The 23,967-nt window shown below is 40.7% G+C and overlaps 1 pseudogene; it reads left to right on the top strand.

Annotated features, from left to right (window-relative positions):
• Positions 1-21,348: 21,348 nt before the first annotated feature.
• LOC101966138 (elongation factor 1-beta pseudogene) lies at positions 21,349-22,034 on the top strand (annotated as a pseudogene).
• Positions 22,035-23,967: the final 1,933 nt, after the last annotated feature.

Here is a 23,967-nt window from a genome sequence, read left to right as displayed (position 1 = left end):
GTCAAACCAAGATATAAAAAGAGAGCTTCCAGACCTTCAGCTTCCCATATCTGTTTCTGCTAAGCTTGCCCTGCCACTCAATCTGGCCAAATACAATCAAACATGCACTCTAATTCTCCCCAGTGCCTAAGTCATTTTCAGAAAGTAATCTGAGTATTTGGAGAAGCATTCAAATTCATTTAAACTTTTGGGAACCAAATAGTGCTTTATAGGAAATGTACTAGAAAGAGTCCTGACAGACCCACAGAAGTTAATGAACTTTGCCACCTTCTACATTTTTATTAGGAAGCGGCTGTTTTTGTCAGCTTTTTCATTGTTGCAACTAAAAGACCTGACCAGAACAATTGGAGAGGAGGAGATTTTATTTAGAGGCTCACAGTTTCAAAGGTCTTATTCTATAGACAGCTGGCTCCCCATTCCCTGGGGCTCAAGGTGAGGCAGAACAACATGGCGGAAGAGAATGGCTGAGGGAAGGGCTCACAGGAAGCGGAGAGATCTCCATATGCCAGAAACTAATATTTACCTTAAAACCAAGCCCCTAATTGCTTCATCTTTTTCAGCCACAGCCCACCTGCCCTCATTTACCACCCAGTTAATCACATCAGGAGATTAATCTTAATATTATGAATTAATTAATATTAATATTCACCGATTAGGTCAACGCTCTCATAACACAATCATTTCTCCTTCAAACCTTCTTGCATTGTCTCACACATGAACTTTTGGGGGACCCTTCACATCCAAATGGCAATAGGGCTTAGACAAGGTAAGGATAGAGAATGTGCTCACTATACATACGTTTTCAATGATAAATGACAGCCTGGAATGTGGCTGAGGGATGATGAGACCATGAAACAGTGGGGACACATGTTAATTACTGGTAGAATCCTACAGCTTTCCACAAAAGGCACTTCTATTTATTATGACTTAGATCCATTCATTCAGCAAGCGTTTTCATATTCATACGTTTGTGTATCCCTGAAAACTTGACATGTGAAAATATTAAATAACAGATATATTATATAAAGGGGAGTTTCAGTTTGAAAGTTTAGGGGAGAGAAAAATCCCTAATTGGGCTTCACCTTTGCTGTATTTCTAGGATTTTCCACGTTGGATTTTAACTTTCTGATTTTCCTTCACAGCAGAGGACTATCAGGAACAATTTCCTACCTGAGTCTTCACTCTTCACAAGCCTAATTATTTCTTTCACATTTCTCTCCAGTTTCTTATGGATCATTTCTGATCTCCACTTTCCCTCTTCAGAAAGCATTTATGGTACCTGCAGGCTCTGGACCAACCCTGCTAGGGGTATCAAGGGTTAACAGTGTTTTTATTACAGATGAAGAGTTGAGAATCCCCTCAGGTCACACAGGAGGGGAGAGGCCTGATGTTTTGGCTATTTGCCATTGAAGCTCATTAAAATGACTCCATAGCTATGCCTAATTCTAATGAATAATTAATGCTAAAACATTAAGGGCTAGAGAATCTTAATAGTGAGGGTGACAGAAGCATGGTGGCCAGACTCTGTGGCTGTCCATCCACTCCTGGTCTGGGCCCTTTTCACCTTCTTGCCCTCCCTCACCAATGGGGTTAGATCTCATGCCTTGGCTCCTGACGGTCTGTCCAACGTGAGTTCAGGTATTTCTAAAGAATCTACACGTGAGAGGGAAGGAATCTAGCATTTCAGGCTCATTTCACAAATACATTATTCTAGTTTTCAAAGGGACAGAGTAACATAAGTAGAAATTAAACCCATCTCCATTGGTACCCATCAGGAGAAACCTTGGTGTGTCGGTATTTGTTAGGAGAATTAAAATGGAAGTAGATTCTGTCGGTTACATGAATGGGGAAGGATCTTCATTTTTTTCTATCGTCAAATCAGTAATTTCTATAGCATTGTCATGCTTTTCTGAATGCTTATAACTCTGGGGCATTGACCCATGTACCTCAACTTAGGCAACTCTATAGTTGGTGGGAGCATTACACATATAGCAGGGTGCAAGGTTTCATTGCACTACAACCCAAATGTGCATAGGAATTACATTGTGACTGTGTCTGTTACTAATCTGATCTTCCTACAATACCATTCCCTCCCTTTGCTCCTCAGTATCACCTATGATACCTCTGGGTAGAGAGAAAACTATTAACTAAATGTCCAATCCAGTGGAAAGCATAATCTGATTCAATAATGTAAACGGAAGCAATGATCCGTCTCGTCTCTCATGGTTAAAGTGCTCAGCTGTGTTCTTTCCTCCAACTTCTCTTCCAAGAGGCTCCTGAATGTAGGAGACAGTGAGGGGCCTTGCAGTCTCAGGGGGCTGGAGAAGAGTCAATCATAACGTGAAACCTTTCCTGCTTCCTCTATCCTTTCAAAGGATCTTCCTTATCCATTGGTGCCACTTGCCTTAATGGCATCTCTGTCTAAAATGTGCTGTGAAACCAATTCAGAATTTGCTGGTCTTTTTTGGCTTTCTCAGGATCTGGTGGTTCACCCCAACTGATATGACCCTCAACTCATCTAGTTTTAAAGACTCCTCAGTGTCTCCTGTCACTCTCATGGTCTCTCTGCAGGTGACCATTCACCAGCTTTTGGTACAGAGTTACCCTGTTATGGGGTCACCTTCTTCTGAGCATCCAGAATCTAACGCTGGCCCCTGCTCCATATGACATTAGCACTAAAGGTGACTTAAAATTATTTACTTGCCCATCCATGTCCGTAAGGTTTTCTCCCTGTTCTCCCCTTCTCTATCCCCAATCTTTCCTCTCCCCTGTATTTTTCCCACCATGCCCTGGGCCATCAAAAAGGTGGGCTTTTCCTTCTGCGTCTCACAGTTTCTTACTGCTATGAAGTCAGCCCACCTGACACAGGGAAATAAGGGAATTTAGAAAATCTGGTCTCCATACAACAGCCTGACTTGTGAGGCTTTATCTTGTGAGGCTTTTAACTTGAATTTCAGATGCTGAACATTACCTATATCTTTACCTCTACCCTCCTTCAGTACATGTTATAATCCAACCCCCAGGAAGATGGTTGTCTGACTGATGAAGAATAGTCCTGTATAAATTCAGGAAGGCAAGGAGGAAAGAAAGAGTATTTAAAAACCAATTAACCCTCTTGCACATACACTGATATGGGACTTGCATGCTCCTCTGTTAGAAAATGTGCAATGCAGCATTGGAATTTGGTGCTGAGGTGTGCTGGAAAAAAAAATGATCATTATTTTCTCTTCTGTTTTAGAGGGACTTTGGTGACCTATATCCAGAATTCTGTATAAGAAATAGAAGGGTCATGGGACATTACAGAGAAGCAAGGCAGGAGTGCAGGAGGCATTTTATAATTTTACAAAGATTTGCAAATTAAGGTGTCGAGGAGTACAGGTGGACACGTAAACACACACACATCCACTGGCCCAGGAAACTAATGTACGTTAGGAAGTAGTTGGATTGGCCATTGAATGTAGAATGTGCACATGTTCAAAGGCACTGCTCAGTCAGGCACCCCAAAGTGGAAGTGGTGCCTCCTAGGTATAAGTAAGACAGTCTACTGAACTTCAGGAAGAAAACATCAACGTTTTATTTCTATTTATTTCTTATTGTCACAAGGAGAAAAAAATGAGCATTATGGGTATTTATCACATGAGCTTATGCCTGGGCCCCTTCTCAATTCATAGATGAAAGGTCCTGAGGACAGGTGGAAATCTCACAATATATAAAGGGTTGCGACAGCGGCCCCACCATTCTTTACTCATTTTTTAGTTTATGGAGATAGATAGTCTACATGAAAGCAAGATGCATGGATTTACAAATTATCTTCTTTAAAGAGTGGAATCTTTATTATTTTGTAATGATGTGGGTGTGACTACAATGTTTGGTACCACAGAGGTTCTCAATTAATTCCTGGAAATGTATCATAAGAGTTGATAATGAATTGCACATTTTTTTTACAACAACAACAAAAAAATTCCCAAATTTGCTGGCTTTCTTCTTGTGATAAAATGTGACTCTCTGTCGATAATATGCTATCTACTTTTAAAAATAAATCATTTTAATCACATTGTTCTCATAAAAATATTAGATGAATATAGTAATGTAAAATGTTACTTAAATATGGTAATAATTCTTCCTGAGCACAAGAAATATGTATTGTATTACTAATAAAAACAGAACAAATATGATTTACTTAGATCACTTAAAATTTCTATTTTTATGGATGTCTTACAATGTGTATTATATTTTAGTTCAGTGGTAAGTGGTTTAATTTATAAATGCAGAAAAAGTTATACATATATTGTTATACATATATTGAGATAAAATGTTACACATATATTGAGATACGCATGCTCAGTTCTTTTTTATTTATTCTTTTTAGATATAGATGCCATATTATTGACATACATAAGGACAGTATTTTGATATAGAATACATGCATTGAGTATAACTTCCCAATCTTGTGATAGTACATGATGTGGAGTCACACTGGTGTGTATTCATATATGAACATAGGAAAGTAACATCTGACCCATTCTACTGTCTTTCCTATTTCTATCTCCCTTCCTTCCCTTTATCCCCCTTTGTCTAATCCAGTGAACTTCTAGTCTTCCCTACCTGTACCTAATTGTGTGATAGCATCCACATATCAGAGAGGATATTTGGTCTTTGGTTTTTGGGGATTGGTTTTTTTCCTTAGCATGATATTCTCCAACTCCATCCATTTACCTAAAAATGCCATAATTTTATTCTCTTTTATTGCTAAGTAATATTCCATTGTGTATATATGCCATGTTTTCTTTATCCATTCATCTGTTAAAGGGCACATAGGTTGGTTCCATAGCTTAGCTATTGTGAATGATGTGGCTGGGTCACGATAGTATGCTGATTTTAAGTCCTTTGGATATATGATGAGGAGTGGGATATCTGAGTCAAATGGTGGATCTATTCCAAGTTTTCTGAGGAATTTCCATACTGCTTTCCAGAGTGGTTGCACCCATTTGCAGACCCACCCTACATGCTCAGGGGTTTGTTTTTTTTAACTGATAAGGAATGACATCAGAGAGGTCGGGATTGATGCATAAGTCCCTGGCATACATTTCCCAATTAATACTCATAACAACCCTATGAGTTAAGGTATTATTATCAGCCTAATTATACAGATTAGGAAAGAGCAACAGAGGCCTTCAGCAGCTCAAGAGCTTGCCCATAGTCACAAAGTTAGCACAGTCACCTTCTGTATCCATGGGTTCCACATCTGCAGATTTAACCAAGTACAGATAAAATTTGTTCCAAAAACAAAATCGTCTGTACCCAACATGTACAGGCATCTTTTCTCATCATTCTCTAAACATTTCCCAGTAATAACAACTATTTACCTAGCATTTACATTGTGTTAGGTCTGATAAGTAATCTAGAGATGATTTAAAATATGTGAGAGTGTGTGGAGATGATACGCAAATATTGTGTTATTTTATCTGGGGGTCTTAAGCCTCTGCAGGTTTTTTTATCCTTGTGGAGATGCAAAGGGCCAACTGTAGGTAGTCAACTGGAAATTCATAAGCCCAAGCATCTAAAGTCAGATCCTGTGCTCTATCACTGTACCACAGCAACTTCTTAGTAGATGACATGCTTAAGGTTCTGGGAAGACACAAGGTCAAGGAGTGGGGGTTGGTAACAGCTCCCTGTCTCAGGTGCAGAGTTTTACTTGGGTGCTCAAATCTTACAGCTACCTCTACTTGCATTTCAATATTTAGTTCAGGTTGAGTTCAAGGGTGGAAAGGTATGTTCATTCTCTCTTCTGTCCCCTCTTCTAATGGAAAGCATATGATTTGGAACACAAGGCACTATGCAGGGGAGCACAGATTAGCTGCTGGCAGTGTATCCTGATTGTGAACACAGAACTCAAGAGAAAATGGAGTCGCTTCATTACTGTCCATATAAACTCAAACGCAAAAGAGTGGCAGCAATTCAACACCTACTCATCTTACAGCCAGGCACGGAATTGATTAGGGGGCGTCTGATTAGATCTTTGTACCTTCAAAAACATTTCCACGATCTTTTATACAGTCAGTTTATGTACAATACGTAGGGCCTTCCGAAACTTGGGTTACTCTGGGATGGGCCATGAGGACAGCAAGGGGGCCATTATTGTCCATCATGTCAACGACTGCTCTTTAACAAGGAGATTACTGACAAGATGGAGTGCAATGACAATGAGGAAAATGTTAACATGTTCCTATCTGTCATGTCAACGCACTGTCCACCGCCTGGGTAAGGTTGGCTCATTACGGAATCCTCATAGGCTAGCAAGCTGAGGCCACATATCTCAATGAAATAACCCCGTCATTTTTATTTTATTCTTATTTTCAAAATATACCCAAAGGCTGCAAGCAGGCTAATGTGTCAAGTTTCAGGCAGCAGTGAATTTCCATGGCAGCTATAAGCCCCTGAAACAGGGTCTTATAATGGAAAAACTGACAGACCCTTAACTATAGCTGCACTAACAGGAGTCACTATGATAAAAGCTGGCTTAATAAACCACAATTTGGCCCAATTACATGGGGCTGCTACAGGCTCCGGTAAGCCTGATGTTCAGCCTGACCTAATAATTTGTGCACTTCAGACTGTGCGTATGGTCAGTTTCTACCTGGGTTCCTTCTACCCTGAATGCAGGCTGTGTGATGAGTCCAGGCTCTCGGTTTTGACCATCAGGTCCCTTACACAGGGGAGACGATATCATCGAGGGTGAGCCAGACTCATCAGTGATGAAGGGAAGATCCAGGGAAGATCCAGCGGTGGATCATGGGTGAAAGTGGGAGCTATCCCACCCTCACCAATGCAAAGACATAATCTGCGGGCAGAGAAGGGGACAGTCACACAGTGGCTGGTGGAAAGGAATGGCAGTTAGAGTGTGCGATGAACAGGATGCATCTATAAAGTTGGGAGGGTAAACAGGGCTGCAGTCCCTGGGGCGGGGGTGGGGGGGGAAGCATAATTAATTCCCTTAAGGAGCCTGTAGTTTAGTGGGAGATAGAATGTCAAGAAATAAATACAGGATTTCCTGATTTGCTCCCCACTGGGCTCAAATAGGGTGAAGGAAAAATGCAGGTGTTCTTAATTTCCCTAGATGACTCGCCATCATATTATTCACCTGTTTGTCCATCCTTCTGTCTGTCATCCATCCATCCATTCATCCATTCATGCATTCATTCATTCATTTGACGTTGACTTAACGCTTCTTCTGTGGTGGGAACTGTTTTTTCCTAGAACTTAAAAATCTTCTTTAAACCAATCTCTTCTCCCAGCTTTCCTATCCCTGTTTCAAGCATTAGTATCCTTCCAGGAAGCCCGGCTTCCTTCCTTCCTTGATTGTTTCATTTCTTCCTTCCTGTTCCCAAAGTTATCACTCCAGGCCAGGCCCTGAGGTGATGGGCTGAGTGACTGGTACATGCATGTGCTCAGCGTTTGGCTTGGCATCGAATTAGCTCACCCATCACCACTATTGATCAGGCTTCTCTGCTTCCTGCCATGCTGTATTATCATCCGACCTTATTTTTCTGTATATTCCCTTTCAATGTTTTAATAATTTGTTCCGTGTGTTTAGAAACCTCATCTTGTTCCCTGCTAACAAATGAACTTAACATCTAGATGGATTAAATCATTTTTCATTCACACCATCTATTAAATGGATGTTTACTTTTTATTAAACATTTATTAAATAAATGTTTCTTCAAAATTCAGTCCAGTTTCATCTTCACCATGATACTTTCGATGACCTCCCCCTTCCCAACTCCAAATGATTAGGTTCATTTCCCAGTAACACCTACACTAAAACTCCATCAAAATGCTTACAAAACTTTCTAATTATGAATTTGTCAACAATCTGCCCCACTATTCTAAGGACCTCAGGGCAGAAATATCTTTTCCTATTTGATTTTTTTATGCCCACTGCTAGTCCCTCTCATAGACCAAAGTACATGTTTGGTGAATGATGTGTTAAATAAGTAAATAAACAAATGTGTTATAAAAATAACCATGACTTGTGGTCCTATGAACAAACTTCAGCAAACAGGATGGTTGAAAGAGTAAAACATGTTATCACTTAAGATAAATGAGAAGTTTTTGATCAATTTGGCTGTCACACCTATGCAGCAACTTTTATAGACTTGGTATTTTGAGTGGTAGACACCCAGACATCTGGGTGGACACCTGTTTTGACTCGAGCCAGGAATGGGCTTGAGATTCCAAGTGTAATAAATGCTCTGGACCATGTACCCAAGCCTTTTACCCGGGATTGTATATGAGTCATCCATAGACCCTCAAGTCAAGAGTCCCATGGGGGCCACAGGAAAACCAGCTACACAGGAAGGAAGGCAGGAGAGAGGGGGTTGTCAGGAATTGGCATGGCATGCCACGTCAGATATAGCACAGATATACACACAATTAAAATGATGCAGACGTGAGTGGCCGTGTGCAATTTGCAGAACTAGGTTTGGAGTTTTTCTTTCCTTATATTTGGCACATGGGTTGACCACTGATTTGAGCAGACATAGTAACCAGAATCACGATCCTCTAAGGCAGGATCCCAGTGTCTGTAGATATGTGAGCTTAGGTGGAACTTGTTCTTCCTTCCTTTTCTTTTATAAAAAGTCATTCTCCCTCCCTTCCAACCTCTCTTTCTTGGAATTCTCCATTAATTGAGCACCTGATATGTTTTAGGCTCAGTTTAGTCTTGTAGAAAAGAAAAGGGTGTATTAGCTTTTATGAAATGTATGATCTAGTTAGAGAATTAATAAAGTGCATATACAATTATAATGCAAAGGAATGAATGTGAAACATATGTCTTAAGAGTGGCCCCCAAAAGCTACAACTCAGTTCCCAGACATTTTGTGAGCACCCACCCACAGATGGCATATGGTGGGCACTGGGAATATAAATAAGACATAATCAGTGACCACTATTTTAGTTTTCAGCCTATTGAGAAAAACTGGCATATACATATGGCATTATAAAATAAGCAGTATTAAGGAAAATGTTATCAAAAAGTCAACTAAGTATTTTACTTAACTTGAACCTCAAAGAGGGCTGAAGTGAGAACCCCATTGTTGATTGAACTCAGTTATCACAGGGCACTTAATTATGTACTCACAGTGTTCTAAACCCCGTCCCTATATTATTTCATTTAATCCTCACAAAGTTCTATAAGGTAGATATTATCAGCACTTCTATTTCATCAGTAAGAAAACTGAGGCACGAGAAGTTAAGTAACTTGTCCAAGTTTACACAGTTTTTAAGAATTAGAGCCCAGATTCAAGCCCAAGTAGTTTGGCTCTTGAGTCTAGTACCTATGCCACGTAGCTAGCAGTACTCAAAACACACCACAAATAAAGTTGGAAGGAAAACAATAGTCTGGAAAAATATTTTCAGTATGCAAGACAATGTTAATGGCATAAACATTTTTTCTGATTATTTTCAAAAAGTTGAACATGCCATTGGAAATATGGATAAAAGGCAATTCATAAAGAGCTGCAAGTGATTTCCAAGTATATGGAAATGTTTAACCTTACTAAAGAGAAACACAAAACAAAACATAATCCTTATTACACCCATTAAATTGGAAAATATTTTTAATTATTGCTCTGGCCTGTCTGAGAACAATTTGGCAATCTGCATCAAAAGTCTTAAAAGGTCACATATTTTTTTGATTTAGTGAATACACCTTCAGGAATTTATACAAAGGAAATTAAAATTCATGTTCAAACAATGTCATCCATAAGGATCTTCACTACAGTATTGTTTATAACTATGTAAAATTGGAAGTGGTATAAAAATTCCATAATAGAGAATGGATTAAATAAGTCATGGTATGGCCTTATAATAGAATTCTAAGTCATGTAATGTAATATTGAAAGATTATATTAAATGACTTAACATAAATTAAGTTTATATTATAACTTCTAATTAATCAAAAGTAAGCAAGTATGTAGAGCACATTCCCAATTTTGTAAAACCTATGTGTAAGTGTAGAGAAAATGTCAGTACTGCTCATCAGTAGCAATATAGTAGATGGTCTGTGTTCTCTATGTTTTTCCTGTTGTTTATCTGAATTTCCTTTGCTTTAAAATTGAAACATAATGCCTTAATAATAAGGGAAAAGGGAGCAAACTTTTTTTTCTTGAGGTGAGTTACTTACTGAAGAAAGGAGGTCAGACAGTCAGGCAGAGGAGATGGAATCAACAGCACGTCTTGAGACATGGGGTGGGGGACAAATGCATTTTCTAGGATGACAGAGATAGCCATGGCTTGATGTGCCATGAGTTTGGTTCTGAAAATAATGAGCTACTGACAGGTGTTAAGCAGGAAAGCAGATGGAGACGGCCAGACCTCCATTCCAGAACAATCGCTTTGCAGGTGGAATGGAAGGGAAGGGGAAACTTGGTCGGGAGCCCCGAGATGAGGGCTTTGCTGTGGTGAAGGAAGAGATGGCGAAGGCCTGACTTGGATCAAAATGGTAGTGGTGGTGCAGAATCCCGGCATTTCCTCAACAAAATGTCTAGGAGGTAATTCTGGTGTCTTAAGTGGTGAACACACAAAGACTTTGTCAATGGTAACCGGGTGGCAGAAGAGCACCCTCAATAAATGCTTGGATTTCTAACTAAGGTTACCAGTGAACGGTGGTTTCTTCACTAAGACTTGGAACCCAGAAAGGTCGATAGGATTTTTTGGAAAGAGGGTGTGTCTGGATTTAGATTCACTGACATTCAAGATGATGAACTAAGCAGTTCAACACTGTCACACCCCACAAACCTCCAAGGTTTCGTCTGGGAGATGAAGAAAGAGGACTAAGAACAGATGGATGAACAGAACTCCTACGGGTTTAGGTGCTCCATGCAAACCAAGCCCAGGCAGAAGACCTTCATGGGACACCAGGTTGGCTGAAGATAGTTTGCTAAGAACAGTAGTTGAACATAAACCTGTCAGATTTAGAGCTTGATGAAAAAAACTCTTCCAAGTTTTGTTCAATTGTTTGCTTAAGCTTTAGGAAATAGAGCCCCTTTGAGACTCTTTGGACCAATAGAAGTCGTGCTAACAACATTGACAATGTGTGTCACAGGATAAAAATATTTATAGCCATCATTTTAAAAAAAACACTATTTGAGCATATTAAACACTTAACTGTGAGTCGGGTCTTAGTCTCAGTTGTGAATCACAACAATTTTGTGAGGAAGGCATTATCATTCATTTTATTGATGAGAAAACTAAAGCACAGAGAGGTTAACAAATCTGCCCAGGGTCACACCATAGCAAGTGGCAGCAGCTGATTCCAAACTCACACCATTTGGATTCCAAAGTCTGCGGAAGTGATTGGTAGCATCTAGAAGATCTAAGAAGGTCACTTTGAAACATAAAATTTTGGGCTGGGGATGTGGCTCAAGTGGTAGCGCGCTTGCCTGGCATGCGTGCAGCCCGGGTTCGATCCTCAGCACAACATACAAACAAGATGTTGTATCTGTGCCGAAAAATTTAAAAATAAATAAATAAATAAATATTAAAATTCTCTCTCTCTCTCTCTCTCTCTCTCTCTCTCTCTCTCTCTTAAAAAAGTAATAGATTAATGTTAAAAAGAAAAAAAAAGAAACATAAAATTTGAGCTGAGACCTTATTGTTAAGAGGAAGCTAAGCTGGTCCCGAGCATATTGGGAAGAAGAATCCAGGCTCTATGAAGACCTTTTCCAAATACCAGCCAAATAAGACAGTGTATGACTGAGGACCAGAAAGAAAAACGAGTGCAGTGGCCGCAGAGATAGCAATAGCAGCAGTAGGATATGATGTAAGCAGAACTTACAACTCACAACATCATGATGGATTTGGGTAAACACTGCATGCAAATCCACTGGGTGGTCTTAGATCATGAAGTGATTTGGAATTCACTAGTCACACGGTAGTGTGAGGGGCAAAGAGGGCATATTCTATAACTAGGAATAGTTGGTCAGAAGGCACCACATTGGAAAGACTTCTCTATGAGTGGAAGGAAAGTTTCCTGTAGGAGAAAGCGATGAGCCCAGGGGTCAGAGCTTTGCAAGGTCCTGGCTGAGAATCCTGAGCTTTCTTCCATGGGGGGAACAGAGGAATTTTCAGCAGAATGGTGACATGATCAGATTTGCATTTTAGAGACCTCTTCTCAGGAGCCATATGGAGGAAAGAAGGCCTGGCTGGTAGGAGAGGGATGCTGGGAGACCAGAGAGCCAGGCAGGAAGAGAAGGCGTTTGAGAAGGCAGATGCAAGTGGAGGTTGGGAGGGAGTATATATGAGAGAAGCAAGATGGGAGAATCTTCAAGATGTTCGCTGTGCACACGAAGAAGTCCTTAGAACAATTCTTGGGTTCCTGGTGTGACTCACTGAGTGGATGATGGTGGTTGAGAACACAGGAAACAGTTTTTTTAAGAAAAGATCGTGAGTTCCATTGAGACATAGTGACTGGTTTATTTAGAACTCATCCAAGTGGAGATGGGATAGGGATAGAGTATGAATAAGGATTGGGAGTTCAGCAGAGCTGTGGATCAGAGGGGAAGACGTGGGAGTTATTAACCTAAAGGTGGTCACCAGAATGGTCACCTTTGGATGAGGGCAGTCGCCAGCACCATGTGCAAAGAATAGACCCAGAGTGCTGAAGGACACACCCTTGGGGACATGTGGACATATTGGGACTGAACAAAGGAAAAATAAAACTATGAAGTTGACTGAGAAGGTAGGAGAAAACGAAGAGAGAGCGGTGAAGTAAAAGAAAAATTTTAAAAATGAATTAGCTGGAGCAATGGAGAAGTCAGTGGTCATCTCTGCAGAAGACATTTGGCTGGGGTGTAGGAAGTGTGGACAGGAGCTGTGGAGTCCACTCTCTAAGTGCTTTACCGGGAAAGGAAAGTGACAGTACGGACTGCAGAATCCAGGAAAGATGTTTTCAGTAAAAGTCAAAATGCTGAGCATGATTTTGTGTTTTTAGGTTAGAGGCAGCAGACGGGAAGGGGCTGTCTAGACCAAGGGAGGTGATTGAAGGATGCAAGTCCTCCCGAAGGCAGGTGAGGATAGTCCCTAGGCACACGCAGGGGACAGGGCACAGTGCCTTCTCTAGTCGTCTCCTTCCCTTAAGCAGCCTCTTCTAGTCACTAAAGTTCATCAGCTGGTACCAGTTATGCATTTGACATTTTTTGACTGATACTGACTATAACCTGTTCTCTGTCCTTCTTTTAAACTTCTCATGATCCAACACTGGCCCAGTCAGCTCTAACCGACTGGAGTCATCTCAGACATAGTGTTTTTCTTTCCAGTGCCTGCAGGTGGGGCGGAGCCTCTAGAAGCAGCTGAATGTTGGTGGACAGCCTGTCATGGAGGTGGCGGGCATGTCCTTCTTATCTCTAACTCTCACTTCCTGGTACTCTTATCTTTACTTTTCAGATGAGGAGTCGACCCAGAAAGGCTTGCTAAGTCACCCAAGATTGTGTAGTCGGTAGGGGAGTAGAGTTGGGATCCAAGTTTTGGCCCATATGACTCAGAGCCCCCTTTTCTGAACCATATTGTGGGAGTCATGTTCCACTGGATTTGCACTTCAGAGACTGGAAGCAAGAAGAGCCGGGAATCTGCAGAAACTCTTCCTAACGGGGCAAAAGGGATGTTGACAGTGGGGAATGGAGAGACACGGCTGAGGCTGCACTGGGAAGCTCGCTTCAGGTAGAAGGCACAGACTGAGTCCTGGAGAGTTGTAAGGGCAAAACTGTCTGATCACTGTGTCCCCAAATGGCATTATTGGTGTCCCAGATCTTGGTTTCTAAATAACACTTTGGTCTTGGCTGATTCCGAAGCTGGGGCAGAGAAAGTACAAGGTGAACCCGTGTGTCTTATTGTGCCAGAAAACAACAAAGTGCTCAAAGATTAATGGGATCCTGTCCGAAAGACAACGGGAAGCCACAAGAACTGGCTTGAAGGGATCTTTAGCTGGCTGAATTGGAGACCATTGAGCAGCAAAAATAATAATGGGTACATAAAACAAAAAGAGTTGATGACGATGATGATGATGATGATAGAACCCAAGTGCAAACAAGGGAGCAGCAACTCTTCATTACATGTATCTAAGGTAATGGTAGAATTAGAAAATCAGCATTTTGTAATGTGATACCTGATTTTAGGCAAGCGGTGCCAAGAAGTGCTAAAACTTTTGTGTTGTTGGGAAGCAGGATGTTCACACACAGATTTGAACCATCACAGATTATCTATTAATTACAAAAGTTAAAATGGCTTTTTATAATGGAAAGATAGTGTGAATAGGAGGTATCAACTTCAGCCTTGCCAAGAAAGGCAACAGGGTTAATATGTGATGGAATGGGAAGTGGACGCTCTCACTGGTGTCACAGTCTTGTCATCTGCCTAACCTAGGTCAAGGGAACACAACAGTCCTGAATTCTTTACATGTCCCAATGTCTTACAAGACAGAAAAAGTGGAGAGAGGGGGTATAATTATTTTAACTTAAAGGAAATTAAAGGGACATTACAATCAAATGCAAAGTGTGAATTCGTTGGATCCCAGATTTTTGAAGACAATATAAGACCACTTTGGGGTCACTGGAGAAATTTATACATGCACTGTTTATAGATGACATTAAAAATCAATCCCAGGGACTTACTGATTTTGTACTTGATGTAAGCAGCTTAGAAGTAGTCACTCCATCACTTTCTAACAACAAGCAAAAAGCTAAACAAACTGAAAAATCAAAAGGTGGCTTCTTTTTAGAGCCATCAGAGAAGCGAAATGTTTAAAGCACGGAGACATAAATAAATAAATAATAAATAAATAAATGAAAGCCCTTACTACTCTAAAATCAATCTTACATTTTTTTTGATGTGATAATGATATTTTAGTTAAACAGGAAAATGTCTAGTTCTTAGGAACTAGAAATAGGGCTGCAATATCATAAATATCTGCAACTCTGCTTTCAAATACATGGAGAAATGTTTTCAATTAATAATTAATTTTAAAAATATGTCTGTTATGGTTATAAGGACACATAGAAAAATTTCAGAAATTACAAAAACAAAAGGGAATATTAAATGATAAAAATGACATTTTTTGGGTATCTGGATCCTAAGAGACAATTTCTACCTCTCAAAAATCAAAGATTTTGCCTATAGCAAGAAGGAAATATTTTATCTTTCAAGATGACGTCTACTATAATGCTAGGTTGATTTACTAGAAATCTCAGAAATGGTGTAGACACAGTAATCTCACTTCTTGTATTTACCCTAATGACAGGAAAACTTATATTCACACAAAAACTTGCATAATAATGTCTATTATTCTATTTCTAGTCACTGGAAATGGAATGAATTCCAAAAGTCTTCTAGAGGTGAATGGATGAGCACCTACAACAGAATATTACTTAGCAATAAAAAAGGAACAGATTTGATGCAAACAACAGGGTGGATAATTTGCCAAAAGCAAAGTTCAAGAAGGAAGATTCACATGATTACACGCTACATGATTCCATTTATAGTATGACAATCTAGAAAAGATGAGACTACATGACAGTGAACGGATTAACAGTCCTCCACAGTCAACTACAGCAACTCTTCTGTATCCTGATTGTGGTGATGGCTGCCTCAATCTATATGCATTAAAATTCTTAGAATGCTACAATAAAGTTCAAAATACTCTATTTTAATTAGAATCATAAAAAGAGAAAGAGAACAAAAGCTGTAACCCTTGATTTCTAAAATTTTTAATAACATTCCAAGACAAAAATAGGAGCCCATTATAATAAATAGGGTATATTTAAGTGCCATTAAAATGTAATACCATTATTATCTGCAAAAATTCATCAAGCTATACACCTTGATTCATGTACTTTTCTGAATGTGGGCTATAATTCAATAAAATGTTTTAAAAATGGAAATAAATTGTTTATTTGCTCTGATGAATGTGCCATTTTACAGGTGCAAAAAAAAATGCTCTGGTTGATTGAATAAACATGTTAGAAATAGCCCCTGGAGGTCTGGAATTAGGGTCTGATTTCAAACAACTGTAATACCCTTTTGTTATTTTAACCTTCCCTCCCTGTAGGAAAGAGAAAGGGGCATACCAACGCCTTCCATGTTTATGGCATGAAGATACAGACATTATAATACTCTGGTCTTCACAACTGCTTATCGTTTAAAATATCACCTGACATCTCTGTGTTAGCTGATATAGCCACTGTCACTTCCTCTCTCCCTTTGAAAAGCGACATTATTATGCACAGAACAAATTGGACTGGAAGTATTCGTCTGCCCAAGTAATGGTACCATGCCAGGCGATCTGCAGATGCTAGAGTTGAAAAATGGTACAGTGTGTCTTGCACTTGTATCATGTTTTATATTTTTTATGGGGAGGAAGGAAGCAAAGGAAGTTTATTGAGTGTTAATTAAATGTTAGGTGTTTTCGATCTGACATTTTATTTCATTCTCAGCATGACCAATTTGGCTCAAGTTATGATTCTTTTTTTTTTTTTTTACAAATGTAAAAGATGGTTATCATGACTTTTCAAGGTTTCTGAACAAACTCATGGTTGAACTAGGAATCAGCCCCAGCTCTATGAACCCCAGAGCCAGAAAGCAAAATATTACTATCCTACGCCACTGCTGGTGTCCTGAGTCCTTCTAGAACAAAGGGTGGTTTCTCTGCAGTTCAGACAGTTCGGTGCCCCAGTGGGGCTGACAATACCTTTTGTCACATGGTTGGATCCACAGAGCTTCATGTTCCAGGAATGTGGGAATGTTTTTTTTTTTTTTTCCAGTAAGCAATGGATTACATTGGTGGTTGGCTAAAGTTATTGGTATCGGCATCATCGTACCTCACCCTCAGGGACATCAGCTCCATAAAAACCCGATTGATTCAAACGCTCAGCCTAAATTCCACAGAATGATGGAAATTTGTCCTAAAGTGACAACCTCCTTACCACAGAACTTATGGACTCAGATACTTGGATTTCTTCCATGGACCAATTCCAGCTGTCCTACCTTTTGATGATTTATTTCAGATACCTTCCAGGCTTTACCTAGGAACTCCACCATGAAAAGGCAGCAGGCATTCTAGGGAGTTGTCATGGCAACCCCTAGATATCATCTCCGGAATGCCCCATGGCTGTCGAGTTCAGATTTATCACAGTTGTACTTCTATAGGGAAGGCGAGCTCTTGCCTAGACAACCAGACCCCAGAAAACGGATCAAAATGATATGGACCACTCTTACACTCCCCACAGCAAGATTTTAAGGATCTGCTCTTGAATGTTGGTTTATTGGTGACTGCTTGTCATATGACATCTCAAATGCCATTGTGGAAGAGTGGATCCAGTCCTTCATTCATCGAAGAAAAACTTAAAGAGTCCAATTTTATGAAGGAAGGCATGTGATGAGAAATTGGGATCAGCTCCCTTTTTGTCCCTCAAGTAAAGAGGGTAAGCTGAACCCTTATTTCCCATTCTCATTTCTATTTCTCTTTGTCTCACGAACCATGCTTGAAACAATGGCATCACAAAGCCCAGTTACACAGGATTCGCTTCCAAACAGGCCAGCACTGGGGCTGCCCAGCATGTAGTGCGGTGGGTGTGTGTCTACAATTGTCATTGCAATTTTTATTGCATCTCATGATGTGCACAGATGTGCTTGGTAAGCATCCCAAGAGGTAAAGAGACTCTGCTCAATATCCTTGTTCCCAAATGACACTACCTTATAGAATCACTTTCTGGGCTACCTCCTTTGGGAGGCTGTAACCATTTAAAGTCTCTGGATTTTGGTGTTTTAACAAGGGTTTAATTACTAAGGTAAGTGTATGCACCTGCTAAGGCATTCCTAATTATTTGATAATGGTGCAATCTTTCTCAATACAGCCAGTTTTGTGGTGTAAGCTACACTAATGAAGCACACTGAGAGAACACATTCCCCCAATGTTGGGGAAGCTTATTTAAATTAAATAAATTTGCAAAGGACTGAATTTTTACCACTGGCCTCAACAATTATGTATGGGTATTTCAAGCTGGATGCCAGTGTGCATGTGTCAGAATGAGGCACACTTCCTTTGGCTCTTGGAAGTATCTTAAGTGAGATAGTGTCACTTTTAAAATTTTATCTTTTCCAGATTGCTTCACACACCCCGACTTGTCCCACCCTGTCTTAAAAACAAAACATTTTACTTCTCTCTTTTGTTTTTCACTTGGCAACAACTGGTAGAAGCCCTGTTTTGATAATGCTGATAGTTTTTTTTTCTTCTCTTTTTTTCTTTTCCACCTGATTCTTACCATTGCCACATGTGGTCTGTAGTTGTTGAGTAATAGGATCTTTATTATAACATCTGCAAATTAGCACCTTACATTGCAGCCTTTTTTGGAAACTTGCTGATGGTTTGTAATTGTACAAAGTCAGAGATGACACTACATCCAAGTGTTTCAAACTTTGTTGTTTTGGACTAAAAAAAAAAGAAGGTTCCAATATGCACACGGTTTCCAAATCACTGTTAGGGGCTACATGAGCTAAGTTGAATACATTTGCAAAGGACTGAATCTGCATCTCCTTTCTCAAGCACACACATTCATTTTAGTACATGAAGTTATTCAGGACAGAAAAATGAACTTAACTGGTTCTCTTCTTCTGTGTTTCTAGACAGTTGCTTTTTCTTCCAGAATATTTTTTGTGAATCAGCCTAGTTTAACGGGAAACCGTCACTAATACAATTTTCCATGTCAAGACAAAATGCTTCCCGAATCATCCAATTTTCCTGAAATTTTTCACAAAGCAAATTGTTTTTTTTTAATTTCCAATAGAATAAGAACATTATGTTAAATATGCCAATGACCTGCTACAGAAATGTTAAAGTATTTATAAATGACGACCTATACAGATGAACAATGGATAAGAAAACAGACAAATTACAAATTCTTGCAAATGAGGGTTGAGGAGTTAATTTTGTGTTCAAATATGGAGAGAACCCTTTGGGGAATAAGGAGAGCTTTCAGCTACACCAGGGGTCACATGCCTCACATGCCACCAGAGTTACCCGGAGCTCATAACCACACAGGTATAAATGACACTGCCCTATTTTGTCACACCATCAACCAAGGCCAGATAATAAAACAACTGGGGACCAGTAAGAGCGTAGTGGAGGCGTGGTGGGAGGGGGCAGCAGAGAGAATAACTTGCAGCACCAGGCAAATCAAAAGGCAGAGGGGCCTCCCAGCTGATTCCTCAGTGTCCTGGAGATTTCTGTTAGTAATGTGGCTTGGGGCATGTACTGCTGATAATTACTGCTAGCTGGAATAATTAATAAGAATAATTGCTCGGCATGGAAAGGGAAAGGGAAGCTCTGGGAGGAGAAGAAGGAGGCTTGAGGAGCAAGAGACTCCCCAAGCGCATTTATATAGACAGGAAGTTCGGCAGCAAGCATCCTGAGAATCGAAGAGTTGTCTGGATGCCAAGGGCAAAAGTTAAGAGGTATTGAGTGAGGCCGAATTCAAGGGTCTTATCTTGGAATGCGGTGGAGAGGCAGCCTGTCATGGCTTTGGTGATGGGTGATTCCCTTTGGAAATAATAGGTGGAGGTGGTAGAAGTGGGGGTTGGGGGTGGGAGACAGTGTGAAAGGAATAAAGAAGTGTCGGTAAGTGTGCAGATAAGCTGTATCTCTGGAATAAACTCCCCAGTCACAATAGCAGGAGAACAGCTGAAAGGAAGACAAGTAAAGACCCGTGCCCCAGCGAGGGTCTGGGAGAGTTTATCCCAGCTTGAAGGAAGAAAAGCATCCATTAGAAGCCAAGCATTGGTGTTGACAGTGTGTAAAATCACCACAATTTTGATGTAATGGGGTAAATTTTCTCAACACTACATAGAGAGTTGCCAACACAGTTCTTGTTATTGTAACTTTCTATATGTTTCACTTAAATATTTCCCCGAAGGCAGGACGAGCATACGCTTGGCAAAACTTAAAGAGGTGAGGAAACGGGATGGAAAGACTGAAGTGAGAGCGGCATGTGGAATCTGGCGGCCAGAGTTCTGATAATTACATGCAGATCCAGGGGCCAAGCCAAGTGCTGGGTGTTCACTGTGACCCCCTGCAGGAGGCAGGGCACCACGTGTGACATTGTGTTCTGAGATAAGAGAAGCCTATAAAGGCCAGGAGTGATTACTTACAATTTCTTTTTTCCTAAGGGAATCATACAGGAAGAGCAATTAAAGAAAAAAAAAGATGGATTTATCAAATTATCCTTACCCAATTTAAAAAAATTTAGTTGTAGATGGACACAATATCTTTATTTCGTTTTTTGTTTTTATGTCTTGCTGAGGATTGAACCCGGTGCCTCACATGTGCAAGGCAAGTGCTCCACCACTGAGCTATAGCCCCAGCCCTCCTTTGCCAATTTTTTGATGTTAAGTACTGCATTTCGATGGATAATGCCCTTACTCCTCTCTCCATCTGTGTAACATAAATGGATTATACTTGTATGACAAGAGAAGAAATGCTACTAAAACAGTGAATGCTGAGCATTTGGTGGCCTTTCCAAGGTCCTACTGCTGCTCAATGTGGGTTGATGCTCCCATGGCCAAGTTCCTACCAGCTTGGGCTCCAGTTCATGCTATGCAAGGGGATTATATGTCCTGAAGACAGCTGCGATTCATCTTGGGTGGAGCCACATTGCGTGTGCATAACATTTAGGGAATTCCACAGAGTAGAATGCTACATGAACCATGCCTATTTAAAGGATTCAGCAAAAGAACCACATAGAAACCAGCCTAGACTGTGCTCCACGTGTGGGCAAGGCCAGGAGAGTCTAGGGAAGGTGTAAATCTGATCATTTCTGTTTTTCAAAGCTTTGCCTATCCTAACTGAATATAGTACTTTCTGGCAAATAAAGACCTGAGTAGACCTTGAAGTGGGTAACTACCTTTGGGTGACCTTTCAGTTCTAATCTTGCCCAGTTTTCAAGTCAATAGCATTAGGGAGACTGGAGGTTAGGCAGGTCTGGTATTATTTAATTATTTTTAATTTTTTTTTAATTTTTAAATTTTAATTTTTTAAAGATATTCATGACAATAGAATGTATGTTGACATGTTATACATACATGGAGAACAACTTCCCATTCTGGTGATTGCACATGATGTGGTTACACTGGTTGTGTGTGTGCATATGAACATAGGAAAGTGATGTCCTAATAGGTATGACAGGGTTAGCAGAATCCAGAGTAAACCCTGGGCATGCTCTGGAACTTGATGAGATCTTGTACATTAAAACTGTCCTTGAGCTCTTTTCCCCCACTACTATCCAGCTCCCAGATACAGACGAGGCCATGGGTTTCGGTGACCCGAAAAGCACCCCCCTACTGTCCTCCAGGTGCTCAATGATTACCAGGTGGATGAGGACTACATGGAAGGGTATGTGCCATCACCAGCAGATGTGGCAGTATTTGAAGCAGTCTCCGGCCCACGGCCTGCCGACTTGTGCCATGCCCTTATGTTGGTATAATCACATCAAATCCTATGAGAAGCAAAGGCCAGCCTTCCAGCAGTGAAGAAAGCTTTGGACAAGAATGGTCCTGCCAGTGTGGAAGACACCATAAGGAGCACAGCTCCAGACACAGCAAAGATGATGATGACGTTGATCTCTTTGGATCTGATGAGGAGGAGGAAAGTGAAGAAGCAAAGAGATTAAGGGAAGAACACCTGGCACAGTATGAGTCCAAGAAAGCCCCAAAATCCTGCACTTGTCACCAAGTCTCCCGTCTTACTACATGAGAAACCGTGGGATGAGGAGACAGATACGGCAAAATCCGAGGAGTGCGTCAGGAGCGTTCAAGCGGATGGCTCGGTCTGGGGTTCCTCTAAACTAGTTCCAGGGGGATATGGTATTAAGAGCCTTCAAACACAGTGTGTTGTCAAAGATGACAAAGTTGGAACAGATATGCTGGAGGAACAGATCACTGCTTTTGAGAACTACGTGCTGTCCACGGACATGGCTGCTTTTAACAAGATCTAAAATTCATCCTGGATGGTTGCACTTCAATAAAAGCTTGAAAGATAAAATAAATAAATAAATAGATAAATATGCATGTCCTTGATATCTGTTTCTCTCTCAACTTTCAAAAATGAAGTCTGATGGAGCATGAGTAATGACTGGCATACCCAGTCCTATTGAAGTATATGGACCTGCGAGGGCATATGTTGAGGAATATGGCCCAAGTTTGGAGAAGTTATGACTCAGTCTTGAACAGGAACGGAGGAAGCACTCAGTACCCTTGAATCCTGTCCAGTTGCAGCCCACCCAGAACACTCAGCTTAAGAGCCTAGTTTAGGCCCTAGAAATGAGAGAAAACTGCGTTAGCAAGGTGGAGCAGAAAGTTCAAGGACTTGAAATGAGACACATATGGGACTGAATTCAGGCCTTGTGAAGCGCCACAGAGACGACTTACACAAGACACTTAATCTCTGTGCAGTGTGGACGCTAATGCTTACATGGCAGGATTGCTGTCAAAATTAAAGTAGTGTGTACCATAGGCCTGGCTCATGGCCTGACACTCTCTCCAAAGACCATATTTTGTTTAGCCATTTTGATCTCAAGCAATTCTCTAGCAGTACCCAGTCCTCAAGGAATAGCAGAGGAGGGATGCCTGAGGATACTTTCCATCCTCTGGGGTGATTATACATGATAGGTACTCAATTTGTGTTAGCTCTCACATTTATCATCCTTCCTAGACATTCATAATTTTGGCCTCATACTCTTTCCTATCACCTGCTTCCTAGCTTATCCACGGAGATTAAATAACACACCTAATTATGAGAGGTTGGATCCCTACTAGCTTGTCTTATGAAGCTTGAGCATCAGGTCATTTCTCCTTCCTCTTTCAGCGACTTCCAGTCTAGTTCTAGCAGTGTGGTGCTCTGGTCCATTCAACAAATATTTAATGAGTGCCTCCTGGGGGTCAGGAAGTGTGCCTGCTCCCAACATGATCCATGTCTTTATCTTCTCCAGATGTTAAGGCCAAAGCTGTACCAAGGGGCAATACATTGAGGTAACCCTCCTGGTCCCAGGCTTCTGAAGGGAGTCTTCCATGGTGACATAGAAGGACCATCCTTACAGAGACAGCAGTAGAAAGAGAAATTGGCCAGGAGCTGGTTTGAAGAACAATCTTTTCCCTTAACGTTAAATTATGATATACTCAGTTCTTGCCTAGTATTGTTTTAAGTTTCTTTTTTCTTAATGCATTAACTCATTTAACCCTCATAACAAGTCCAGAAGGGAGAGATCATTCTCATTCCATTTTAAAGATGATGAAAATTGAAAGATAGTGAGGATAGGCACTTGTCCAAGTCCCAAAGCTAGTTACGTGTCCAAGTCGTCAAGTTCCAGAATCTTCCCTCTTGACATTGGCAACACACAGCCACCCCATCATCCACTTCCACCCACTCGTACCATCGAGAGACAGTTGGGTTGAATCCTCCCCACTCTATGCTCAAACCAGCTCCTGGTCAATTTCTCTTCAATGACTTCTCCTTTTTAAGGCTGCTCTTGGGGTTGACATTTATCTAATTTAATCCCTGTTAAAATGTGAGCTTGGGATCAGAAGGTTCTGCCTATACACTGTTTTACTGCACCCTGGAGCTGGAATAACATGTTACCTTTGCTAAGGTTCTGTTCTAGGGTAGATCTTCTTTTATTTCTTAGTAGAGAGGCCCAAGATGACTGTATTAAGTTTCTGAATGATCAAGAGACCACTTTCAGCCAAAAGGAAAATCTTTGTCAATCTCCAAAGGGAGTCTTTTACTTAGCCAATTTTGAGACTGAGATGGTCTCAAGCAAAGTCCTGGTAGCATCCAGGCCTGCGGGACTAGCAGAGGAGGGGAGTGTGAGCTTCCTGGATGCCTTAGGATACATTCCACCCATGAGTGTAGTTACAGTCAGTCTGAAGTCC

Source organism: Ictidomys tridecemlineatus, chromosome 13 (genome assembly GCF_052094955.1).
Source record: "Ictidomys tridecemlineatus isolate mIctTri1 chromosome 13, mIctTri1.hap1, whole genome shotgun sequence".
Lineage (NCBI taxonomy): Eukaryota > Metazoa > Chordata > Mammalia > Rodentia > Sciuridae > Ictidomys > Ictidomys tridecemlineatus.
The sequence above is the reverse complement of the archived record's forward strand: the minus strand, read 5'-3'. Positions and strand labels throughout refer to the sequence as shown.